Source organism: Pteropus medius, unplaced genomic scaffold (genome assembly GCF_902729225.1).
Source record: "Pteropus medius unplaced genomic scaffold, Ma_sr-lr_union100, whole genome shotgun sequence".
Classification (NCBI taxonomy): Eukaryota; Metazoa; Chordata; class Mammalia; order Chiroptera; family Pteropodidae; genus Pteropus; species Pteropus medius.
In genome coordinates, this window is record NW_024340697.1 from 567,442 (window position 1) to 587,242 (window position 19,801).

General features: G+C 38.2%; 1 pseudogene; it reads left to right on the forward strand.

Moving 5' to 3' along the window:
* Positions 1–7,585: 7,585 nt before the first annotated feature.
* On the forward strand, positions 7,586–7,704 carry LOC120611895 (uncharacterized; annotated as a pseudogene).
* Positions 7,705–19,801: the final 12,097 nt, after the last annotated feature.

Genomic DNA, 19,801 nt, shown 5'->3' on the forward strand with positions numbered 1-19,801 from the left:
ATTTGTTAAGAAGCCTTTTTAAAGAACTGTATTTTGGAAAGGAACACTGTCCTGCTGACACTTTGCTTTTGAACTGATTTCCAGAACTGTCAGAGAATAAATTTCTGTCGTCTTAAGTCACCAAGTTTGGAGCAATTTGTTAATGGCAGCCCTAGGAAACTAATACATGGTCCATTTACAGAAAAATGTTTACTGGTCCCTGGTTTAGATTTTTTTTTTCAGTAGAGCAGTGTTTCTAGTAAATTAATTACAATTTGCCAATTGATATTAAAGCCTTCTTCTGGTTGGCCATTATCATCTTACCCCACTCCCACCAGCATACACACATGCACAATATGCATGTTCACACACATCTGCACACACATAAATACCACAGACATTCTGTGTGGGGAGAGAAAAACAGTTAGTAGCCTCCATTCATTCCTTCCCCTTGCCTCCAGCCTAAATAGTTTGTATTATCAAGTTTGATTCCCACATTCATCACCCCAAAGCCCAACCCAGGAGCTTTGAAGGGAAAAAAACCCAGCAGCTAGCTAGCAGACCACCAGTGCATTTTTTTTTAAAATAGAGTAGACACAATATAGTATAAATATCACAATATTATATGATTTTTGTATGTGTATACAGTCTAGGGAAAGTCTGTTTTGCAAAAAAAGAAAAGAAAAGGTAAGGTATGTTAAAACAAATCACCTAGCAACAGCTAAAGCAATGGCTCAAAAACCCCTGACTGGTTATTTTGCCTGGGTAATTTTCTTTTAATGACTACTTAGCAGGTAAAGGAAGAATAGAGAGACTGGTACTCCTAGAAGAGTATTCTCAAGGATTCCCTTAATAGCTGACTATTATAAACAAAGCTGTAGGCAGCTTTAGCCAACATGAAATTATAATGTTATTAGATAAAAATAGTTTCCATAGTTACCTTTCTCCTCCTGGGAAAAATTCAACTGCCTATAACTACCCCTTACAGGGGTTTTGTAACAAAGCACATAGGCAGACTTTTATGTGCTAACTTCAGAATGCTAAGGCATTAGAGTTGTTAAAATACATTGTCAGTGATGTCGCTATCCCTATACTCATCATTTTCTTAAAAGAACAAAAATACCTCTCTGAAGGTCTGTGAGAAGTCCTGATGAATGTGAGGAAACCATTGGTTAAGCCCTCCAATATAGAAATAGATGCTGATAAGTACCAACAGAGAGGGACAGCTGGTCCCATCACCTCTATTGTAGTGGGCACTGAGTCAGCCAGAAGGATGTTTCCTAGGGATGGAGTATTCTCAAGCTACCAAAGAGGTTGGCCAATAATACCATTACAAAAAATTCCCCAGACCAATTGTAAGATGGCCATTTCCCTCTAAAATGTATGTTTCTTAGAGAAGCAGGAAGAAGCATATTCAAAATGGCCAAGAGGTTTGGAAATTTTGGAGCAGAGTCCCTAGAGTAGTAGTTGGGAGTCACTTCTGTGTCAAGACAAACTAAGTACACTTTAGTAGTCTTCCTCCATAGATATGAAACAAGAAAGGCTCTATAGTAATCTAAGATACTGTCTTTCTAGGAGTCAGTGCTGTTTTAGCTCAGCACTACATGAAATTCTGATTCATGACAAGATAGGAAGCTTATACCAGATGTAAATCAATGTACTGCTTGCTTTATTGAAAGAGTTTTGATCCTCCCCACTGCCAAAAAATATTAGGTGATTTAAACGATGTTCTTACTGACGTAGTTGATTTACATTCTGGCACAAGCTCCTTATCTCATCATAGATCAATAGCAGTTTGCTAATAGGCAAACATCACAGACTTTGGAGTAACATGATCTGGTTCAGATGTTCACTATGTCACTTACCATGTGAACTTGCATACATTTTGTAACCACCTTAGACCTTAGTTTTCTCATGTGTAAAATAGGAATGATAATGGTACCTACCACATGGGGGCCTGTGAGGAATATGAATACATACGTGCAAAGTGCTTGTTATTGGTACAGAGTAGTTTTGTTTGTACATACAGTCCAGAATCTATGAAATATGATGGGCTCCAGTGTACTTTAGCAGCTCAATCCTAGCTTTTTACTATGCAGCACAGGCGCTGCAAGCAATGGATGAGAAGATCATTTCTAAAATTGCTAAGCATTCATATTACCTTACTGCAGATTAAATTTCATGTTCTGTATAGGGCATTCAGCATTGCTTTACCATCCCATTTGAGAAAATGTCATCAAATTAGCATATGCCTTCTTCTTTTCTCTATGCATTAAGACTATGTATTTATTTATATGTCTTTCTTCCCCCGACGGACTATGAATTCCTCAAGGTCAAAGTCTTGGATTAGTTTTCTTAGTATTTCTTGCCTGCCTGGAACATGGTAAATGGTCAACATATTTCTATTGATCATGTGGAATGGCAGATTCTTGACACTATAAATATAAGAGAGTACAAGCCTTCATCTACTATAATTGGGCTGACCTTTCCAAATGAATAAGTTATTTCTCTGCGTTGTTTGGCCTTCCATAAATTACAATTGTTTGTATTTGACAATTAATTAGGATATGCTAATGTTAAAATGTAAACACCATTAGGTATAAGTTAAAGAAAAGATAGATGGATAGTCGGGAGTGGTACGATGTTTTAATTTTCACAAGGTCGCTCAAGATTTAGAATCTCCTACTACTTCTTTTTCTCTGACAAGCAAAGTTTTGATCATGTATTTTTGCATTATTTGAAGACAGCATGAAATTTGGTAAAGAGTTAAGATTCTGGACTAAAATTTATTTCTTAGTGAAAGGTAATGTATCTCACTCAATTTATGCACCTCCCTGCTTTCTCTTGACCCTTCTGCCTCTTGTCTTTGGCTAAATGTTTAACAGAGATGCCTGAGGTCATCATATTTTGGTCTCATCTCCCAATACCTGCTCAGACTCACTAGCAGAGAAGCAAAGACGTGCTGAGACACTTCAGAGCTCAACTAGATGGGACTAACAGAAGCTCTGACTCTTCCTACCCCTTCAGAACTCAGCTGAAGGGCCGTACCTTGGGTATAGTGACTGGGGAAGTTAATGTTTGGTGGGACAGGTATTATGGGGAAACCAATACATTCAATCTCTTTTGGTTCAAATACAGTTCCTCATTGTCAACAAAATTTTAACAATGTAAAAAAAAATCATGTTATCTGTCCTTTATACTCAAAGGAATATTTCTATGTATCTTTGGGTCAAAGTTTTCAACTTGAACTTTTTTGCAATGAAGAGAAGAGTATTGGAGTTGGTTAATATAACTGTAATGCAGAAACAGTAATCATGAGCTACACGTTTCAGCTTAAGTTCTCTGGAAAATAGGTCTATGAGCCATTTACTATAGACTGTATAGAATCTATATGGGATACAGTTCCGGGGCAGCAAGAGCGAAGGGGAAAAGTAAGTGAAGCAAGAAATGAGAAAAGGCAAAGAGTGTAGTGTCATCAGGGGTGTGCTGCAGTTGGCAAAGAACCAATTGTGTACATCTCTTTCCAACGTTATGTACAGTGACATCTCCACTGCTCTGCTGAGATACAGGGCCTCATCGCCTCACACGCATCCAGTGCAGCAGCTTTTTGCCTTGTCTCTCTGCCTCCTGCCTCTCCTCACTCCAGTCTAGCCTTCGCACCATTGCCCAAGCATGACTCCTGCAGCTGAATTCTAATCACATCCTCTTCATGCTCAGAAGCCCTCAGCAGCTCCTCACTGTCTGCAAATTAATATCTAGGCTCCCCACCTCACTACTGAAGACAGCTGGATCCAAATCCTTCAAGGTCCCAGATACCAGCTCCATCTGACTCCCTTCTTAGGTCTGAACATGTGAACTTTTCTTTCCATAAATTGTTGCTTCCCCTGTTGAGTCTCACTAGAATGTCTTCTTGTCCTTTCTTCCTTGCTTTTTTGACTACTGAAATCCAATCTTCCCTTTAAAGACAGTCCCAGAGCTGCTGGCCATATCCATGCAGCTCTGCATTTCTCTCTGGCTTACATTATTTTATCCATTTTTTTTCTGTGTTTGCAAAGCAAAGCACTTTGTTTTCATACTGTGACCTGTTTGGGTTTTGAATGTAATGATTTGCAGTTTTAGTGGTGTGCAGACATTTGCATTTCCCCTGCAATCTGTAAATTCCTTGAAAGCAGGGATGTATTTCATGATCCATGAGTCATCTTGGATTGGCACAGTCCCTGACATGTGCTAAGTAATTGGATTAAATTCTAACAAATACCTTCTAACTGGCCTGACTTGATGTAGATGTTTCCTGTGTTATGCATTAAGAATCAAAACAGTAACAAAACCCACCTCACTAAAGGCATCCCAAGATTTATGAAAGTTTCCCAGCCCCATAGGAAGAGCAAAGCAAATGTTAATTCCTTCTAAATTTCTTTTAAGTACAAAATGGAAGGTATCCAACTGTCCATGACCAATTCCTTTTATAAAAGAGGATACTTTCTACTTTAATAAAAAAGAAAAACTTTAGTGTTAAATAAATTGCTCACTTATCCAGAACCATCACATATCCAAAACTTTGTGCGGTCTGAAGTCATTTATTTTGGGGGGGCCCTAGTGAGTAGTTTTTGTAACCTTGAGGGAGAAAATTCTGATTTCAATCTATCTCATCAAAATCCTTTAGCATTAAACTGTAAAAATTCCTCATTGAAGTCAGTCCCAGAGCACTGCTTGGAGCTTAGATCATCTTTCAGAAAAGGAAGCCAGAGGTTGTATTGACATAAAGAAAATGTCCTTTGTGAAATTCCTGCATTAGCTGGGCTCTTCTAGGAAGTAAGTGACTTATGCTCACATTTCAGAGGAAAGTGTCTGTCTTTGCAGGGAAATGCCCATTTATGTCATGTCACAAAGTCCCTTAACAATAAGTGACTGGGGATGCTTTTGCATGATTATTATTATTATTTTTTTAGACTCTGCAGAAGAAGGACACAATCAATAATGTCATAGGATCTAATAAAGAAGACAAAGGTGGTAAATGAAGCCAGCCTCATGTATCAAATAGTAAGAGTCAGTTTATAAGATTTAATTTGATATACTGATGAAGTTTTACACTTAGAGATTCATCACTTTGGGCAAAATAAGGTATTATATTTTTCCACTTTGATATTCTAGTATTGAATATACAGCAATTTTGGTGGGATGTTTTCCTCACTGATTTCAAGAATAATCATGTGAAAATTTTTGGAAAATCAAGAAAAGTATAAATAGAAAATGACTTGTAATTCCATCTCTCAAAAAATTCTATTGACATTTTGGAGCATGTCATTTCAGTCTTTTTATCCTCTATGCAAATATCTACTTTAAAAAACAACAATAATATTATACCTGCCAGTTTATTACCTGTTTTTATCCCCCCACTTAAAGTAGGGGTCCTCAGTCTTGCCTGCACATGAGAATTCCCAGGGAGTTTTAAAAACATGGAGGGTGGGGGTGGGTTGTGGATGCATCGTGAAGAGTCTTGGTTGGACCAGGCATTCTCAACCTTGGGTGAGCATTAAAATCCTTTGGGGAGGTTTTACAAATCCCCAAGCCCAGGCCACAACCAGACCAACTGTATCAGAATCTCTGCAGTTGGTGCCCCAGCATTTTTAATGTTCCCAGGTGATTCCAATAGGTGGCCGAAAGTTGAGAACCTGGCTCCCAATGTGGGCTACACATCGGGCTGTCTTAAAAGTTTCTCAAGTGATTTTAATTTATAATTCCCAGGATTGAAAAACCAGGACTTAAAATTCACTCGGTGCCATCTGAAGCTGTGACCGTACCTAGGTGGGCGTTGTACCTCGGTTCTTTCCGCTTAGGTTGGTCCATCATTAGGTCCATTGCCCTAAGGTATCAGATGATTTTAAGGAGTGGGTGTAGTGAATGCACAAGAAAGGCACTAAATTGTTACTGGTTCTTGGTTAAGAGCAGTGGTTCTCCATCTTGGATGCATATTACACTGCCTGGGCCTATAATAATCCTGCTGCCCAGGCTGCACTCCAGACCACTTAAATTAGAAACGCAGGAGGGGAACTTAGGTATAAGTGATTTCTTCACTCCCAAATGAGTCTAATCATATTTACAGCCACAATAGAGAATCACCAATTTAGAGCAGGGCTTCTCAGAGGTGGTCCCTGGACTAGCAGCATCAGCACCACCTGGAATGTGTAACAAATGCCAATTCTCAGATCCCACCCCAGACCTGCTGGCTCAGAAACTCTGGGGTTGGGCTTGGCGATCTGTGTTTTAACAAGTCCTCTAATGGATGCCGATGCTCAAGTTTGAGAATTGCTGTTTTAGAGATTTCTAATCACACATTATTTATTTTTTTGTTTGTTTTCTATTCTCTCTGGTTCTCAGGTGCAAAGGTTTGGGATTGTCACATTCCTCAGTTTGTGTCTTATGGTCCTCTGTGGTGTGTTTTCTTATTATCTTACTTATTTTATCACTTTTAACCCCATTCGATTTTATCAACAAGCTTGTGATAGAGGTTCATTAGCAATCTGTTTTTATGGATGCAAAGAACTGAGGCTCAGGAAGGATCATTTTTAAAGTGAGGTCTCCTTGCTCCTGAGCCTTGGGTCTATCATTCCATGGTCTGCCTTCAAAATGACCAATAAAAATGCAAGTGCCCTGAGTAAGAGTAAGCCCTTCAACTGTTAATGGCCAACATTTCTGGGACTCAGCTGTCATCACCTGTGATGAAGCTTGGAGGCTGGGAGACATCAGAGGCAGGACTATGCAGTTTTGTTGAAGGCCAGCCACCAGTGGAGGGACCCTGCGATGTGCAAGGAGAGGCACTGTAGAACAGGGATGACGGGGGCACCAAAGGAATGTGAGGTGGAGATGGTTTGGGCTCAGACCCAACTCCACCTCGGTTGGAGGCAGCTTCTGTTCCTGGCAGCCTCAGGGCCTTGGGCTCCCATTGCAGGCAAAATAGTATTCTATGTTCTCCGAAGGAGGTCTTTTGGAAACAGGCCTGCAGAGGTTTCTGGCATGTTCTGAGAGAACGGTCACCGCTAGGCAGTGGTGTTAGGAACCCAGTGTAAGCGCTGCTTTACCCACGATGATACATAGAAATGTACACGGAAATGTTTGAGCAATGCTGTTGGGTGAGGTGGGTGATTCCCGTTGTTAAAGGAGTCTTGGGAATGTGCTATTAAATCTCTAGCTCTGCCTTTGCATTACACTTATTGGAATTATAGTATTTTTGAAATGTTTACTTGTCAGCACTACATCCATGGCATGGTATTTTGGTAAAGAACCGTACTTCTCAAGTTGGGGTTTTTAGATGTCTGGGATTTTAATATTGGCCTCTTGGAGGAGTTACGCTCTTGCTAATAACTTATTAAACCTTGGCTTTATTTTTGGTGATAACCTTAAAATTTATTTAGGCACAATATGGTTTATTAGGATGATCAACTTTAAGAAATGTGTTGAGCTCCTAGTTCTTTTAGTTCAGAGTTATTTTATTTTGGTTGTTGTCAAAATCCAATGAGACATGTTTATTGTTACCCCCATTTTGAAATAAATAAGGTTTACATAGAGAGGTGAACTAACCTGCTTTGAGTTCATAAAAGGAGGAGATGTCTATGGCCATGCCACCCTGAACATGCCTGATCTCGTCTGATCTCAGAAGCTAAGCAGGGTCAGGCCTGGTTAGTACTTAGATGGGAGACCAGCTTGAAATACCGGCTGCTGTAGGCATAAAAAAAAATGAGGCATCATTAGTAATGTAATCTCAACAGTTTTAGTGGCAACTTCAGTTGTCCCAGACTTATAAGTCAAAACAGAGACTTAATAAAGTAAATCAATTATACTTGAATAAAGGTTGATGACATCCCATTGTGCAGTGATGTGCAGTGGAAAATTTAGTGAATCCTAAGAGAAAAAAATTTATCCCTAAATTGAGAATTAAGCAAACTGAGTTTTCAATATCTTTGCTGGAGAAATCTGCTAATAGCTGCTTATACAAAAGCAAGGCCTTTGTCTACATTGGTTGACTTTTGCTTGATACCATTTGGTTCCATGGTGTTAATTGCCTCTTTGTTTGGGTATACAACCTTGTTGGTACGTTATATAATAGCCAAAGATAGTTGGTTTATAGTTTACGTCTCATACATATTACTTGATATTATCAATTATAGAAAGATTATCCTGAAGACTCTATGCCCTCAATATTACCCCATGTCATTTGGTAATGAAATGGCCAGGCTTTGGCTATGGTAAAATGAGCCCTCTGTGAAACCAGCATCATCACTCAGTAATAGAGCTGTGTGCTTCACATGCAAGTCATTGCCTTGAGAATGCAATTTGAGGGATGCCAGAAAAAATTTTACTATCTGGCTCCAAAGACATTTCATCTCTGACTCCTGAAACAGTTAAGATATTGTGATGGCAAGTGATTTAAAAACAAAACAAAACAAAAACCTAAAACTGGCTTAGAATCAAAAAGGTCTGAACTGACTCGTGTACGTGAAAAGTACAAGTATCAAGTTGGCTTCAGGGTCAGCTAACTGGTAAACCCAGGGGCTTCACTCTTAGTTGTTCCTTTTGTATCTCTTTGATCTGTTATCCATCTTGACTCATGCTCAGGCTCCAAGATAGGGGCCAAGATGTAGGCTTCATACCTATATCCTCCTGACTTAAGATCAGCAGGAAAGAGAGACAGTGTCTTCTTTAAAAGCCTTAACAGAAGACTTAGTACTCATTCTCACTGGCTCAAGTTGGTCATGGACTCAAGCACTGTGGGCAGGTTCATGGAAGAACAATGAAAATTAACATTTGCTGATTACTTAATGTGTGCCAGGCATAGTTCTAAGCACTTATCCCATGTGATAGGCATTATTATTTTGTCTATTTTACTGAAGAAGAAAATGAGGCATAGGAAGACTATATCCCAGAGCTAATAAGTGGTAGAATGGAAAGTCAAACCCGAATCGTTTCGCTCCAGCCCCAAATATAAACCACATACTCTGTTCCCAACATGGCTTAGACCTGTGTCCCCTGTTGACCTCTGGAGCTGGGGTGGAGCCACCTTCACATAAATGTCAACAAACTTGGAGAGGTGGAAGGGTCCTCACCACAGAAAATGTTGAGAATTGTTACCAAAAGAATTGGGAATGAATGCCTGCCGACTGTAATCAGTAAATTTCTGCTTTAGAAAGTCATAATAATTTGTTAATATAATAGTTCTCATTTTCCCCCCACCAACATACCTTAAAGCTACTATATGTTACCATCAGTAAGAATGATAGTCACTCATCTTTAGAGATACCCCTAAAAAAAGTACTCTGTTAAAAGGTAATTTTCAATAGCCAAGATATGGAAGCAACCTAAATGCCCATCAACAGACGATTGGATAAAAAAGTTATGATTCATATATACAATGGAATATTGCTCAGCCATTAAAAAAAAAATGAAATCCTACCATTTTCAATGACATGAGCAGACTTAGAGGGTATTGTGCTGAGTGAAATAAGTCAGAGAAAGAAAGATAAGTACCATATAATTTCACTTATGTGTGAAATCTAAGGAACAAAAAAAAAAACAAACTAATGAAAAATAGACTCATAAATATAGAGGACAATCTGGTGACAGCCAGAGAGGAGGGGGGTTGGGAGGCTGGAAGAAAGGGATGAAGGGTTAAAGAAGTATAAATTAGCAGTTGATAGATAGATGGTCATGGGGATGGGGAGCACAGCATAGGGAATGCAGTTAGCATTGATGTATTGGCTAGGTGGAGAGCCAGGGGAGAGAAAGAGCAATTAGGGAGGTCATTTTATAAACTATATAAATGTCTAACCAAATGTACTATATACTTGAAATTAATAATAAAATAAAAATTTTAAAAAGATAATTTTCAAAAAGGTAAAAGCATGACTCTCATAAAAATATAATAATAAACATGTGCTAGAGATTTTATTTAACTTCTGAAGAAACTGCAGATATTAAAACCAGTTCAAAGCAGCAATCAAACAAGCACAAATTTATATGCAACAAAAAATGTTTAATTGAATGTGCAAATGGACACAAAACTGGCTTTTCCACAAGGGACAGAGAAGTCAACTTCAACCAGATAGGACAGAATTTGCATGTCTATAAGGGTTATTTTACATTAGTATCACTTAACTACATTGTATAGAATTGTAAAATAGCTCAGATAATCAAAGGCTAGAATCTGATAACTGAGTAGGTTGAACTCTAGAAAATGTATACTCGATCATTGAAACAGTATTTTTCTATAATTTCTTAAAATTGCATTTTATTGTAATAAGAACACTTAGCATGAGATCTACCCTCTTAACAAACTTTTAAGATTATAATACAGTATCATTAATGATAGGACAATGTTGTATAGCAGATCTCTAGAACGTATTCATCTCATATAACTGAAACTTTATACATTTTGAATAGCAATTTACCATTTCCTCGTTTTTCCATCCACTGACAACCACCATTCTACTCTCTGCTTCTTTGAGTTCGGCTATTTTATATATCTCATATAAGTGGAATCATGCGGTATTTGTCCTTCTGTGACTGGTTTACTTCACTCAGTATAATGTCCTTAAGTCTCATCTATGTTCACATATTGCAGAATTCTCTTCTTTTTAAAGGTTGAATAATATCCCATTGTATGAAATATATATTTTAAAAACCACATTTTTAAATCTGTTCATCTGTCGATGGATAGTTAGAGTGTTTCTACATCTTTGCTGTTATGAGCAGAGCTACAATTTACATGAGAGTGTTAATATCTCTTTAAGGTTCTGATTTCAATTCTTTTGGATATATACCCAAGAAGTGGGATTTCTGGATCATATGGTAGTTCTGTTTTTAATTTTTCAAGGAACCTCCATACTGTTTTCCATAATGGTTACACAATTTTTCATTTCCATCTACAGTATACAAGTGTTCCAATTTCTTCACATCCTTACCAATACTTGTTATCTTTTGGGTTATCCTAACAGATGTGAGATGATATTCCATTGTAGTTTTGAATTGCATAAGGCAGAGATCAGAAAAAGTACCAAATGCAGAGCTTCCACTGTCTTCTCCCCGTGGAGCGTCATGGACAATGTTACTTTCTCGACGTGAATGTGTGACAATATAAATGAAAGTTTTTATTGGGGCTTGATTACATACTACTCATGTGGCTGACCTTATTTGTGAGTCCCTCCAGAGGTAGAACTGATATCTCATGGTTCAAAGCTCTCTTTATAAATCATATCATTAGGCTGTCTGCTGGCCAGTGTCCCCAGGCAAACAAAGATGTCCCAATCAAGCATGACATTCCAAGAGCCTAGAGATCACCCCTCAGAAGCCAAGAGCAAAGGCCAGGCCTCTTTTGGGGCAAGGTTAATTGTTCACTACATAGAGGGGCACCACTAAATTCTTTAAACTACTTTAGCTTTCAGGTCTGTAAATTACAAGTATGGATAATAATATGAAACGCTCTTACATTTTGAGTGCTTACGAAGTGTGATGGCTAGCGTTAAGACTTTTATGTACACTATATTACTCAGTCATGGGTTATATCATTCAATCCTGTGAGGTGGACACTGATTTATGCAGGAGACAATGATACAGGGTTTGGGTAATTTGGCAGGGATTCATAAGCATTAAAAGGGTTAAATTCAAGCCTTTGTTGGACAGACTCCAAGCCCTTTCTTTTAACTACAAGATTTCCTCCCTTTTAACTAGCATGCTTTGGATGATATAATTCAGGCCTAAGTGTTGGCATAAAAATAGATTAAAAAAACTAAATAATTATACTGGCAAAATGGCTTCTTACATCCTGTCAACACTTAGATAGAAAGAAGATGGTTGATCACTAACTACTTTTGTCTGGGACAACATAAAAAACCACTAGGCATTGAAATATCAGCCTTGTGAGAATAGGTGAGGAGAGTATGAAGGTAAGGGAATTTATTTTTTCCTAAGCTCTTGGCAGAGTCTCATCATTACAAAGAAGTTGAAATCTAATCTATCTTGTGTGGTAGACATAGTGGGCATTTGTCTATCTCCAGTCGGGAAATTTCAATATTATAATTTTCACCTGCCAAACCCTTACAGGAAGATTATGAGAATTAACAATGTAATTTGAAAGAGCTTATAGCTATTGCTCATAAAAGTAAAGAATAAGAACAAAGTGTTCTCAGAGAAACTAGTAAATATGCATGTTGCTCAAAGGTGAGTTTTCTCCACTAATTCATAGGCTGGTAGAATTATTCTGCTGTAGTGTCCCTTTGAATGTCATCTGAATAATACATGATTTTCATACTTTTGTTGTCTGCACAGTTGTGGATCTGAGAGTTTTAAAAAAATGAGATGTTTTCCATTTCTAGAAAAGAAATAGAGTGAAGAGGCAGGCTAAAGAATTATGCGACCACAAGAATAGATCAGAAATGAGGAAAGCTTATATTTTATTTAAGTGCTAATTATGGAGATGACGGAAATGCTGTTAGAACTGAAAATCAACTCCTTGTACCAGGACATTCTCTCTTTTTCAACAAGAACAAGTCTAACTCGATCTACAATGTCTTTGGAATATTCAATACCCATAGCCTAAGTGACAGCCCTTTCTTGGAATGGCCGGCACCATCACTAATGAACATGACTCTGTTTTAATATATACAACCATGTAAGCCCATATTTTGCTGTGATTTGAAACTGGTATTCAGATGCTGTCTATTCAGGTATCGATTATTTGTCCATAAACAACCTTCTTTCTTGTTTTGAGTTCTGTTTTGAGGGGAACTCAAACTAAGACGAGCATCGGCATTCAAAGAAAGGTCAGCAAAAGAAATAGTGGCCAGGCACAAGAGGAAACGCACCACAAAATCTGCTTGATACAGTTTGCGTAAACCTGTGGGTCCCATAAAGTAGTCCTGAAAATTGACACATTGTGTTGGAGGTTGTGGGCAAGAAAGAAAGTAACTCTTGATGGCATGACCTGGGAAATTTAACAGGGAAAATGGCACATGGGCAGGGACTAAAGTTGAGTTAGATTCCCGGTGTTGGGTACATTTTCTCTATAGCTATAGAAATTTATTGCAAATACATCAGTCATTGCTTCTTTCTGTCTGCTCTCTGCTCTCCATACGACTATTGAAAATAGTTAGGTGCTTCCAGAAGCCTTTTATGGTGAAGAACTCAGAATTCCAGAAGACCACAGTAGCTTTGAAATCTCTTGGAAAAGAATTGCTCTCTATTCTGAATTAAAAGGGTCATTCCGTGATAATGTTTTCATCACTCTTAATTTTTTGGATATGAAAAATTGTGTGCCATATCTTTCACAAGCTAACTCTTTGGGGTTTTACATTTATGTGCAAATATTCTGCTTTGGGATCTGTATTCAACTTCTCAAATTTTTACTCAGAGCCAAGTTATCTGTGTAAACATATAACATATTTGTAATTTTTGCTCATCTAATTATAGTTGCAGTCAGCCCTGAACAGGAACATTTGTTTTCTTACCTACACAGATAGTTCATCAAACATAGAAAAAAAATATTTCAACATTATCGATTGCATTATATCTTTTCAGGAAAAACTGTAGTAGAATTATCTGATTTCATTTAAATTGAATGCTTTCTTTTGATAATTTTATATAGGGAGGCAAATATACCTTGCTGTTTTAATAACATTTTTCAAAAATATTTCCTCCAAATTATCCCATCTCCTAGCTCCACAACCTGCTCTTCCTATGCAGAGGTTGGCTTACTGAGTCCAGAGAATAAACAAACACAACAGGGACTCTAAAGAAGGCAAAGTTGAAATTTATAATTCCCCTCTCCCCCTCTATAACACTTTTCTCATGCAGAGTCAAAGCCTTGTCCTTGGCACTTAGTGCATCACTGAAATCATACTATCCAGGTGATGTTCAATGAAGTTGGGATGTTCAATGAAGTTGGCCCAAGAATGATTTTCACATAGGGAGAAAGAATACATGCTGGGAAACATTCATTTCATTCCCAAATGCATCAATCGAAGTAACTCTAGCTGTCTGAAGCCTCCTTATACTTAGTAAAAATCAATAACCTAATGATTCCACATCATATTTCCTCATGAGCAAGCTTGCAAATTTCCCGTGGGCCTTTCCCTAGGTCCCCTATCAGAATTTGCATTTTCCTTTTGAATGCACCATTTCACTGGAAGTTTAGTCATACAGGAGAGTGTTGCATCACTCAGTTAACCCTGGTGCCATAGGCAAAGACTTTTTCTCTAATTCTGCGACAGGGCACCTCCTCTGCCTTTTCTAGTTCATCCCTCTCCTCTTTGAGGTTCAAGTAAAAAGTGCTGCTATGGATTGCTTTTCTTCTCGGTGATAAAGAAATGCTGTCAAACTATTTTATGGGAGGTGTGTAAAGATGGTATTGGAGGTATCACAGAATATTAGAGAATTTACATGTATCTCTATATCTTAGCCTAGGGTTTTCCAAAAGCACAACCTGAGAAAAAGGCTTGTGTGCAGAGAGTTTATTTGAGATCCAGGAGTGTAGGAGAGAAAGAAGGGGGGTGGGGAGTTGGTAAAAGGGAAGAAGAAAGCCAATACCAAGATGCATAATTGAGTCAGCTCCTATTATGGGCTCCTTGCACTTGATAACCCAGGACCCTGCCAGGAGATTTAGGAGATGCATCTCAGAACTCTCTTCTAAGGAGGGAGCCTTTGTCCTTCAGTTACCAACTGCAATGGCCCAGAGGGTGTACACGTGTTCATTCCCACACAGATTTTGTGGTTGCTTTTACATGAGGGCCAAGTGGGTTCCTCTGAGTGACTTAAACTGTGAGGTTGCAGAAACCTTGGGGCAGGAAGCAGGAAGCAAGAAGCATGACATGTGGCTAAGGCCCTGTCAGATGCATCTTTTTGAAACTGCTGGACGCAACAGCACAGAACATGTGACCAAAATGCTGCGCTTCCTTGGAATTCTTTTTTTTTTTTTTTTGGTTTATTCCTTTTTTTAAATTAAATTTATCAGAGTGGCATTGGTTAATAAAATTATATAGGTTTCAAGTGTACATTTTGAAAATAAATCATATGTATATTGCATTACATGTTCACTACCCAAAGTCAAATCATCTTTCATCACCATAGTGTTGAGCCCATTGGCCTTTATCTATCCCCTCTCCCCCTTTCCCTCTTGTAACCACTAAACTACTGTCTGTGTCTATGAGTTTTCATTTGTCTTGTTTGTTGCTTTCAGTTTTATATCCCACATATGAATGAAATCATATGGTTCTCAATTTTTTCTGTCTGACTTATTTCATTTAGCATGATGATCTCAAGATCCATCCATGTTGTTGCAAATGTCAGTATTTCATGTTTTCTTATGGTCGAATATTAAAGAATCACTTATAATTTAAAACTATCCAATTTGTTCCCATGCCAAGCAATGTCATACATCATCTCTATAAAGTAACATCTCATTATGACCGCTTTTGATGAATTACTGTTATTTCGTATTAGTCAAGATCTTTCCGGGTAGGTGAGAGAAACATGATTCAAATGAGTGGAGGCCAAGAGAATAAAAGGGGAGCTTTAGTAGTTTTCATAATCATTGTGAAGACTTAGGGTGAAATTAATTCTAAACTCAGCTATATCCAAGATCTCAAATCATGGCACCAGGTCTCCCTCTTCTCTCTGTCTCTCTTTCCCTCTTTCGTTCCATGCACTGACTATCTTTCTCTGCCATTCTTTGCATGCTAACTCCATTCTCTGGTGCTACAAGTGGATGGAGAAAATGGCCAAAAGCAGCCCAAAACTTTCAACTTCATAGCTTGTGATTCAAAATCTTATGTATCTATTTGGCCTGTAGCCCAATCACTGTGGGGAAGTATATGGGGTACCTTGATTAGCAAAGCTTGGGTGAAATGTCCACTCTTGTGGCCCAGGTGATTTTCTGGGGTCCTCTGTCCCATCGGAATCACATGTGCTGAGAGAGTGGCAGGTCCCAACAGAAAGAGATATGCCAGGCATTTAGAAACAGTAATATCCAGTGATTTACCCTGAATCAAGCTGCCACTAAATTTTTTATCAAAAATTTTACATAAATACATGAAACTTACTAGTCTCTTATTTTTATGCTTTTTTTTTTTGCTCCCTTTACTCCTTCTTTTCTTCTCTCAGTCTTTTCTACTCACTTTGTGTTCTTGTGCCCACGGATAACTTATGTTAACAGCATAATCTACAATCCTTTTATATTTTTTCTTCATGTTTATGTAATCATAGCAAATATACATATATATATTTATATATGCACAGATGTGTGATTCTGAAATGATGATAAACTTTGTGCCCCCAGGGAAAATATTGGCTATTTCTGGAGATACTTTTTTTGGTTGTCACAAATGAGGGGGTGCTACTGGCATTTGGTAGATATAGGCTAGAGATGCTGCTAAATATCCTACAGTGCACAGGACAGTGCTCACAAGGAATGATCTGGCCCAAATGTCAGTAGTGCCGAGGTTGAGAAATCCCAAGATATATACGCACATATGTTTAGTCATTGTTGTTTATAAAATTGAGATCATATTAAACCTACTTCTCTGCATCTTGTTTCTCTCACTCAATAATACCTTATTAAAATAACTCAAAATCAACTGATATAGTGTGAATTAACTCTGTATGATGGTTGCTTACTATTTCATTATGTGGATGTAATCTAATCTATTTAACTACCCACCGACAGATAGATATTTACTTTGTTTTCTGGATTGGATTTGGGTTCTTTGGCCACTACATCCTTATCTTAATTTGGGGATCCCTGAAGCAAACCTCAAAACTAGGGTTTAAGTTTATTTTGAAAGTGGAAGGAACACCAGGAAGGGAGTGGGAAAGTGAGATGGGGAAAGGAAGACAGCCCATGGGATGGTGTAGTATCCAGACCCATGTTCTCGTCCACAGTTTGAATTTAATCCCTTTGGAGAAATCTCAGAGCCGGTATAGAAAACGTGCTTCTGAATTTTTCTATCCAAGAGTAAGGGAGCTAGGGTATTTAGAACAATTCACACCAGTGATTGGTTGTGGACTACTCCTAGTGAGCGTTGGCTCCCAGTACTTTGTAAATGTGGCCAAGTGGGCTCCAGCAACAATTTCAGGTAACACAATGTGTGTACTGTCTGTTGGAAGGCAGACTAGTGGGCAATGATGCGGTAAAGTGAGCAGACACAGTGGACACTGCTGACAATCTGCCACAATCCTTGACACACATATCTTTATTTGTGGTACTCTTATTTCTGTGGAATAGTCTTTTAATAAAGGGATTGCTGGGTTACAGTACATATTTATATTAATTTTGATAGATGCTACCTGGTTGCTTTCCAAAATAAATATCATAATTCACATTTCCAGCAGCAAATTTTGAAAGTACCCTTTTCCCCACATTCCTGGCGGGAAGAAATGTTATGACCCTTTACAACTTTGCCAGTCTGATAAGTGTGACATGATATCTTATTACTTTAAAAAGTATTATCTTGACTAGTATTTTTGTTTGTTAGCCAATGGATTTACTCTCCTGTAAAGTATCTCTTTATCCATTTTTTGTAGATCGTTTTTCCCTTCTTGACAATTTTAAAGAGTGCTCCGTGCATTATTTATAGTCATCCACTGTCTGTTCTCTTTGTTAGAAATACTTTTCGAAGTCTATTGTTTATTGAAACTTTGTTAAAATATATTTTTTTATAATATAGAAATTTTATGGAACATTTTCTGGATATACTGTATTTCGATGAAGCAAAGATGTCAAGACTCATCATTATGTACTCTAAAAATGAAAAAAGCACTGTCAATTAAATTGCTACAATGCTTTCTCATGACTTGAATTTAAATTTATACATGTAGAAGAGACTTCTTTGATCTTTACTATTGACAGTAGAATTTTGTGCTACATTGAAGAACAATGGGTTTTGTTAGCACTGCCTACTTGACTCATTCTCTTATTTTTCATCTACTAACTATATATAACTGGAAGTTTAGCATCAGCTTATGATCAATGTCAGCAGGAAGTTTCTGACAATGTTGATATTCAGCTCCCCAACGATAGTGCCACACGAATTAGTCACAGTGGCCTCTCGTGCCTTTGAAAATCTTTCATTTTTTTCAAGAAAATTGTCAACTTTCCCAGTCTCTGTTGTAGGGCTTACTGTCCATAGGCAATACTTTTACACATATCTCAACAGCACAATGTAGTGCGGTTCCAGCCATTTGTGAGCATCTTCCTTTCTGGTGCCACGAAGCACTTGGTTGTTGCTCTGTGTGAAGTATGGAATTGGTGATTATTCCTCCAGTGGTGATGAACATTTGCTTCTCTAATAACAAAGTCACATCCCTGTGCTATTTTATGCCTTTCTACATACCCACTAACTTTTTATTTCAGTTCTAAATATTAGTGTAAACTTCTGAAGCCATTTTTAAAATGGCATCTAAACTCAACAAGTGGGACACCAACAATGCGTGTATGTGACTCTGTTGAAGCAATAACAATATCAACAGTCATGACCAACGCTGAACCTGCTTAAACATATAAAACTATGCCACAAATTGGCAGCTACATCCAGGTTCAGAGATGTGAAATGGGGGAAATATGTGCATCTTGGAATCAGTAAATAAGGTGTATATCTTCTTATTTTCTAATGTAGACTATAGTAAGCATGATTTAAGCATTTATTAAGGGCTAGGTTTATTGTGAACATCTGTCTTTGTACCGTGTAATAAAACAGAGATAACTTCTATGAGCATTAAGATGGATAATGGTGGCCTCAGGTCATGCCACTTTGAGAATACTTTGCCCCTTCCGTTTCAACCTTCTTGCTGAATATCAGGCAATGAATCAACACTGCACATGGCTATCTATGTGGTCTCGCTTTTCTTTTTTTACAGTCAATCTACTGTGGGCTAGAAAACCACAGGAAAAGCTGCTTTCCACACCAGCAACCTAAGAAAGGACAATCACAGACTGTGAGTGGCATAATAAAATTACAAAAGCAGAGGTGTGAGGATTGACCCTTATTATTGCATCTCTCTCTCCCAGCTCTACCCACTAGCACCTCTAACACCTCTACATTTCTTTGTCAGTGAGATGTTGCCTATCAGTCACTGCCTCTGATTCATTTCTATCCCTGATGCTGCTGCTTTCCCATTTTAGATCTTATTTTAGCCCTATGCTCGTGGCAGCTGCCCAGAGCCGCCACAGCGCTTCAGCCAACTCTGTTGCTGCTCTCCACCCTGCAGAAACTTTGGGACTACCAGGCAGGGCCACCAAAAGACAGGCACAGGTCGCTGTCCTGGAATGAGCAGGGCTGATTATTGCCAGGGTCCTATGTTGAGGCAATTTCTCCCCCTTGTCTTGGGTACTTAGGAAGCTCATGGCACCTGATGCCAGGTCAGAGGGAGTGGACAGGGTCCTCCCACCACATGCAAGCCATAACTTCACCCCCACACACACTTCCCTCCACCTCCCCTACCTCTTTGCCTCCTGCCCATCTCTCTGGGTTCTGCTTTTCGTTACCCAAAAACCGCTAAAAGTTTTCATTGTGAAATATAACACATATAGAAAATCAGGGTAAAATATAAATATAGAAAATTTTTTTAAAAGTACAGTGAATGGCCTTGTAATCAACACTTATTTGAATTGCTATACAGCTGTAGAAAGGAAATAGGTTATAGCTACACATGAAAGTGTGGATGAACCTCAAAACATGATGTTAAATGGAAAAAGTTTGTCCCAGGAGAATAGATATGGTATGATGATTCTATCTTTAGAAAGTTCAAAAGCATGTGGAATTAAACAATTAAAAAGGAAACG